The 6,000-nt window shown below is 39.2% G+C and overlaps 1 pseudogene; it reads left to right on the top strand.

Moving 5' to 3' along the window:
* The first annotated feature begins 1,027 nt into the window (after positions 1-1,027).
* Positions 1,028-5,706, top strand: LOC107730650 (protein shisa-3 homolog; annotated as a pseudogene).
* The last annotated feature ends 294 nt before the right edge of the window (positions 5,707-6,000 follow it).

Genomic DNA, 6,000 nt, shown 5'->3' with positions numbered 1-6,000 from the left:
GGGCGAAAATTATATGTAAACAATTTTAAGGCTATTTTGGCTATGCTGATCGCTGGTCTGGTTACTGGTATAGGGCTATAGCCAAGCCGTTAAAATTAGTCCTGCCTCGATTTCGCCAGGTGGCCGAAAAGCAGACTACACGTAGCCCGTCCAATTTAGAGCTAAATCGTGGCTACATATAGACCATGTCATGAAATGACACTTATATCTTTGTAGATATTATTGACACTGCGAACATGATGGGATATCAACCATCTCATGCGCTGTCTGGCCAAAAACTACAGTGAATCAGGTTTGACAAAGTGGGCTACAAATAGCCGGTCTGACTACGAGCTAAATCGTGGCTACGCACAAATGAAACCAAACATCTTGTAAACGCTGTTTACTTTGCTTTCATGATGGAATATCATACATCTCAAGTTATTTTGCCAAAAAACATGAAACCAAATTCAAGGTTATTTGGGCTAGAAGTGGGTTACACATAACCGGACTATAACAGGTCTATAGTTAACCGAGACGTTGAAATGAAGGCTATTGGTTGCTGGGTTACCTCAGACAGTTCTTACTTCTCTACAGTTTGCCGCTGGCTTTGATGTCCCTATGGTGGTTAAACATGAGATATAATTCATTTTGGGTATCTAATGGTCTCATTAATCTGTTCCAGAGCAAATATTTTTGTCTGAGAGCAAAGTTGTTTATTAACCTATATAAATACTTCTGGTCAAAAGCAGTGAGCAGTTTTCTTTTTGTCTTTTTTGGTTGGATTAACATTAAAGTCGGCATGAAACCGAAATTGCGATAGTCTTTTCTTCTCTAATGTGATGTATATCCGAGTGAAACGGCATCTGAAATGAGAGGGCGGGACTTGATTTCATCCTTCGGGAATTGATTGGATCGTTGGAGGCTGGGGCGTTGCTAACAAAATGGAGCACATCTGAATGCCAGTTTGCAGTTAGTTGTGGGGGATTTCTCTCCACTGGATTCACAGCCGACACCCAAGCATGAATAAATGTTTTATTTATTAAGGATGACGTCGACAATCAACGGTACAAAACATGACATAAACAGCTAGAGAGAGAGAGAGAGAGAGAGAGAGAGAGAGAGACTGCCTGAATGACTGAGCGCGTCCTCCATCAGGTTAAGTCATATTCATGAAAAAAATTAGTTTGCAGAGTAATGTTGTCGTAATATCCTAATATCTTTTCAATGTTTAGGGTTAACGTACTCATGACTGGTGTCCGAGCTATAAATAAGGATGACGACGACGATCAACAGCACAAAACATGCCTAAACAGCGTGCGAGAGAGAGAGAGACTGCCTGAATGACTGAGCGCGTCCTCCATCAGGTTAAGTCATATTCATGAAAAAAATTAGTTTGCAGAGTAATGTTGTCGTAATATCCTAATATCTTTTCAATGTTTAGGGTTAACGTACTCATGACTGGTGTCAGTGCTATAAAGTGAAGCATCAGCTTCAGCTTTCCCCCATCGTTTACCCCTCACGTCACTAGCTCCGCCCTTGCGCCATAGCTCGTGACCAAAAGAGAAGATTAGTCGTTTTGAGGGGGAGGGGAGGTTAACGTTTTTGATAAAAAATTACGAGGGCACATGAATTAAAAAAAAATAATGAAGCGCACAGATAAATTATTTATAATAAACACTACAATATTCCATTAAAAAAATAAGATTTTTCAATTTTTATTTCATGGTGACTTTAAAGACAAACAGTAGCTGTTAAATTAGTCTGAGGTCACTTTAAGACATAATGCACAAATCCAATATAATGATGCACATCTAAATTCTTTTCTCAATTGTTCATATTCACTTGAGACATAACTGACTGTTTTCGAGGATACTTGCCAAAACGAGTATTTTGACATAATTTTGTATTTATTTGTCCTACAGCTGTATCGCACTCCTCGTGTGATATTGCTCATATATACAAAAATTGCTCTTTTTTCCCCCCTCTAAAATATGTCACGTTATTCCTTTTACTTTCCTCATATAGAGCTTAACTGCTGAATATTAGCATTATGTAAGCAGTGTTGAAAAGGGGAAATATTAAATACACCGTCAACAGAAGGTCTTTAAACCTAATTTGATGGCGTCACATACATAGATATCTGTCACATATGCAATGCTATGTGTAAAAATAATGTCCATTTGAGCCCACAGAAGGAAATAAGCATCTGCTGTGGAAGAACACTGACTATTATTTTCAAAAACATGCTGATTCGTTTCAGAATCAGTAGTTATAAGCAGCCTTCACACCAGTGTTGTACCAGCAACAATGTCCAGAAGAGGGCGACAACATGACACTAATTTAAAGGCAAACCCTTCTCATCCCTTTCCAAACGACTGAATGAATACGGCAAGGATAATTCTGCGAATATAAATATTAATTTATTAACTGACCAAATGCAATGAAATTAACCAATTTTATTGGAAAGACTCCATGCTATCTATCTATATAAATAACCTAAGTAAACCATAAGGAAACTGCTAAAAAAGCAGCAGCAATAAAAAAAAGAAAGAAAGAAAGAAACTGATCTTTCTATTAAAGTTGTTGGACACAGAATACAATCAGCTCTTTCTGATTGTCCATCTTGCGTTCCCCTGGCAACAGGGCGCAGACCCAGCTACATGAATGCGCACGTCAGGCCAGCCAACTGCGTGCGCGTCATTGAAACGGAGCGGGTGCGAGTCTAAAACAAACTTAGAGCAGGACATTTGAAAAGTGGCTTCAGAGCAGACGCGCTGGTCTCTGTGCAGCCACAACTTTTTTGGGGAGAACTGCAAGACAGGACAGTGTTTTTACCAGTCTTTTGAGAAAGGAAAAAACAAACAAAAAAACAAACACGTATAGTGCCCAGAGGACTTTGATACGGCGGACGCGACGGTGTGCTGCGGGAGCTGCTCGCTGCGCTACTGCTGCGCGGCTCCGGATGCGCGCCTCGACCAGGGAACCTGCACGAACGACAGAGAAGCGGAGAACAGCACGCAATATGCTGCCCGTAAGACACAGATGAACTCAGAAATAATATCTCAGACAGAAAAAAAGCATAAATAAAAATGCATTATGTAAAAACATTCAGATAAAAAAAGCTGTAAAACCAACCAACTTTTTTTATATATATAAAAAAAAAAGACTTGTATGATTCATATAACTGACTGAACAAATATGCTATAGTTTCTATTCTAGAAAAAAAAAGGTTACCTGCAAAGTATAGTGAAAGTAGTTTTATCCTCTTACTATTAACATAATCTTAAAGCGTTTGTAAAACCAAGTACTAGATATAACACTGTTTTATTATAAGCACTAGGTTAAATAAACTACCTGACTAGGGATATCAAATTAAACCATAATGACATCTGGTTGAATTACTTATAATAGTTTTCTTGTTGCCAGCAAAATGATCATATTACAGAATGTCATCAATAGGATTAGGTGATATTTTAGGTCTTAGGAATTAAGTGTATTACAGAATGTTTTACTCCGATAATATACAGACAGCAATAAAGGGATTTCAGGCACCTGTTATAATGTCTGAACGAGCAGAGGTTAACCTGACACACCTGCACAGTCACTGGAGAAAATGTTCTCATCATTAGAACTTGTTACAACAATTTTTCATTTCTACAAGTTGCCAGATTTTCTTGATTCCTTCATCAGAAGTTAAGTGCAATCAGTCTCATATCATTTCATCTTAATAAAGTCAATCTCAACAGTGTCATTTCATCTTAAAAGAGTAGCCTATATGTTCACAAACATATAGTTTAACACCATAACAGCAGATGTTTTAAGCTGAAAACCTGAGGATGCCAAAAATGAAATGTACAGTAGGTCACTACTATGTCTAATTACCTTCAAGCACAAACTAAATATTCTTAAATCAGTATATATATTTTTTTTTTATAAAGGCTTAATGGTTTAAATAACCTGTCAACTCTAATCTGTTTGACCTGATCATTATTCCTCATTCCACCTAATATACTGATCTCAGTTATATAAGAATATATGTACAGGATAAGTAGTTGTGTTTAATGTGTGTAATAATGTGTTTATGCTGGTAACTGATCAAAATGGGGTCCTACAGTTTCTTTGACTTAATATAATTAATCATTAAGTTTACACTGGATTCAAAACACATTTGGGTGTGTTTTACAGCCATAGCCTCACGCAAACAGGGGGAATATGTGCTTTGAATATGTAAAACAAAGCTCTTGCCAATTTAGATATTGAAAAGATATTATTTTGAATAAATTACAATGCAAAATAAGCAGTAGAGGTTCAGATAAGAAAAAAAGTTACAAAATTTAGTAATTATGTTCTTTGTGATTTTTAAATTAATATTCCATATGAAATAACCTTTTAACAAGCACTTACTGAAATATTAAGCAACAACTCACACATTTGAGAAGCAATAATTCACAAGACTTTCTAAATATTAAGAACATTATTGTCATGAAATATTTTAAATCTAGTAGTACACTCTTAAAAATAAAGGTTCTTTATTGGCGTCCATGCTTCCATGAAGAATCACAGAAGACAGCTGATGTTAAACATCCATGAAAACCTTTCCATTACACTAAAGGGTCTTTAGTTAACACAGGATCTTCAGATTATTACAATGTTCTTCACACTAGGAAAAAAAAATGGTTCTTTTAAGAACCGTTCACTCTTTGTAGAACCAACATTGATTCTTCTATGGCATCACTGTGAAAACCACCTTTTGGACCCTTTATTTTTAAGATAGTAAACTGAGAAAGATTACAGTCTCTCTAACCACTAATGCCGTTTCTCTCTTTCACAGAGCCCATCTATGTGCCCTTCCTGATGGTGGGCTCCATCTTTGTGGCGTTTGTAGTGGTCGGTTCTCTAGTGGCCGTGTACTGCTGCACCTGCCTGCGACCCAAGCAGCCCACACAGCAGCCCATCCGCTTCTCACTGCGCAGCCAGGGCGAAACCATCCCCATGATCCTCACCACAGCCCCTCCCAGCCTCCGCACACCATCACGCCAGTCCAGCACGGCCACCACCAGCTCCAGCTCAGTGGGTGGAGGCAGCTCAGTCCGGCGCTTCTCCCTGGGCCGGGGTGACGGGCTGGGACAGTGTTCGCAACAGCAGCTCCTGGTGGTCTCATCTTCCACGGCCTCCACTCCTGTGTCCGTGGCCCCGACGCAGCCTCTATCGGCTCCGCCTCCTCCACCGCCCTACACCTCCCAGCAGGGCCTGCAGGGTAGTAACTCTCTCCAGCACACGCACGCTCACAGCCAGTTACAGCTGCACCACCAGACCCTGCAAAGCTCCGGCTTCCTTCTGCCCACAACAGTACTTCTTTCCCCTGCCGCAGGAACCGTTCTCCACAAACAAGGGCTTTGCTGACTTCAGCCAGAGCTGACCTGGGGTTCCCGGCTGCTGCTCAAAAGGAAACGGACACCAAAGAATCTGTCATTCACAATGCCGTTGTTGTAGACTCATATTACAGGGGCTCCTGTTCAAGGAAATAAGCACTAATGTGTCTTTCAGCAAGCTCGATTGGCACTTTGAGAGCGCAGCTGGAATTTAAGAGCCATGTGGGCCACTAAAGCTGATGAGATAGTGAACTAGCAATCAAACAGACACTCAAGTGCTGGATACAACATGCCAGAACATGGATGCCTGTTTCTAAATGTACAACTGATCAAATCTTGTATGCACTTGTTTTTTTTGTTTTTTTTTAAGAACTCCAGCTGGTCAATGACACTCCACTGAACATTTAGCCTCTGTATATGAGATAATTTGATATATACTGTATAGACATTACAAAAGAATGACAGAATTTCATGACAATCTCAATCCCATTTTAGGGGTCTTGCACACAAATGGTGCACTGTATGAATTGGGATTTTATAGAAATTTTCTTATTTTTTTCCAAAGGGTCAGATTAAAGTTTTAAGTTGCCAGATTGAGTCAAAAATTGTTAATAACATTTAAAACAGGCATTCATCATGCATTATT

This window comes from Sinocyclocheilus rhinocerous, unplaced genomic scaffold (genome assembly GCF_001515625.1).
Source record: "Sinocyclocheilus rhinocerous isolate Xijiao unplaced genomic scaffold, SAMN03320098_v1.1 scaffold308, whole genome shotgun sequence".
Lineage (NCBI taxonomy): Eukaryota > Metazoa > Chordata > Actinopteri > Cypriniformes > Cyprinidae > Sinocyclocheilus > Sinocyclocheilus rhinocerous.
This window is presented reverse-complemented; position numbering and strand designations above follow the sequence as displayed.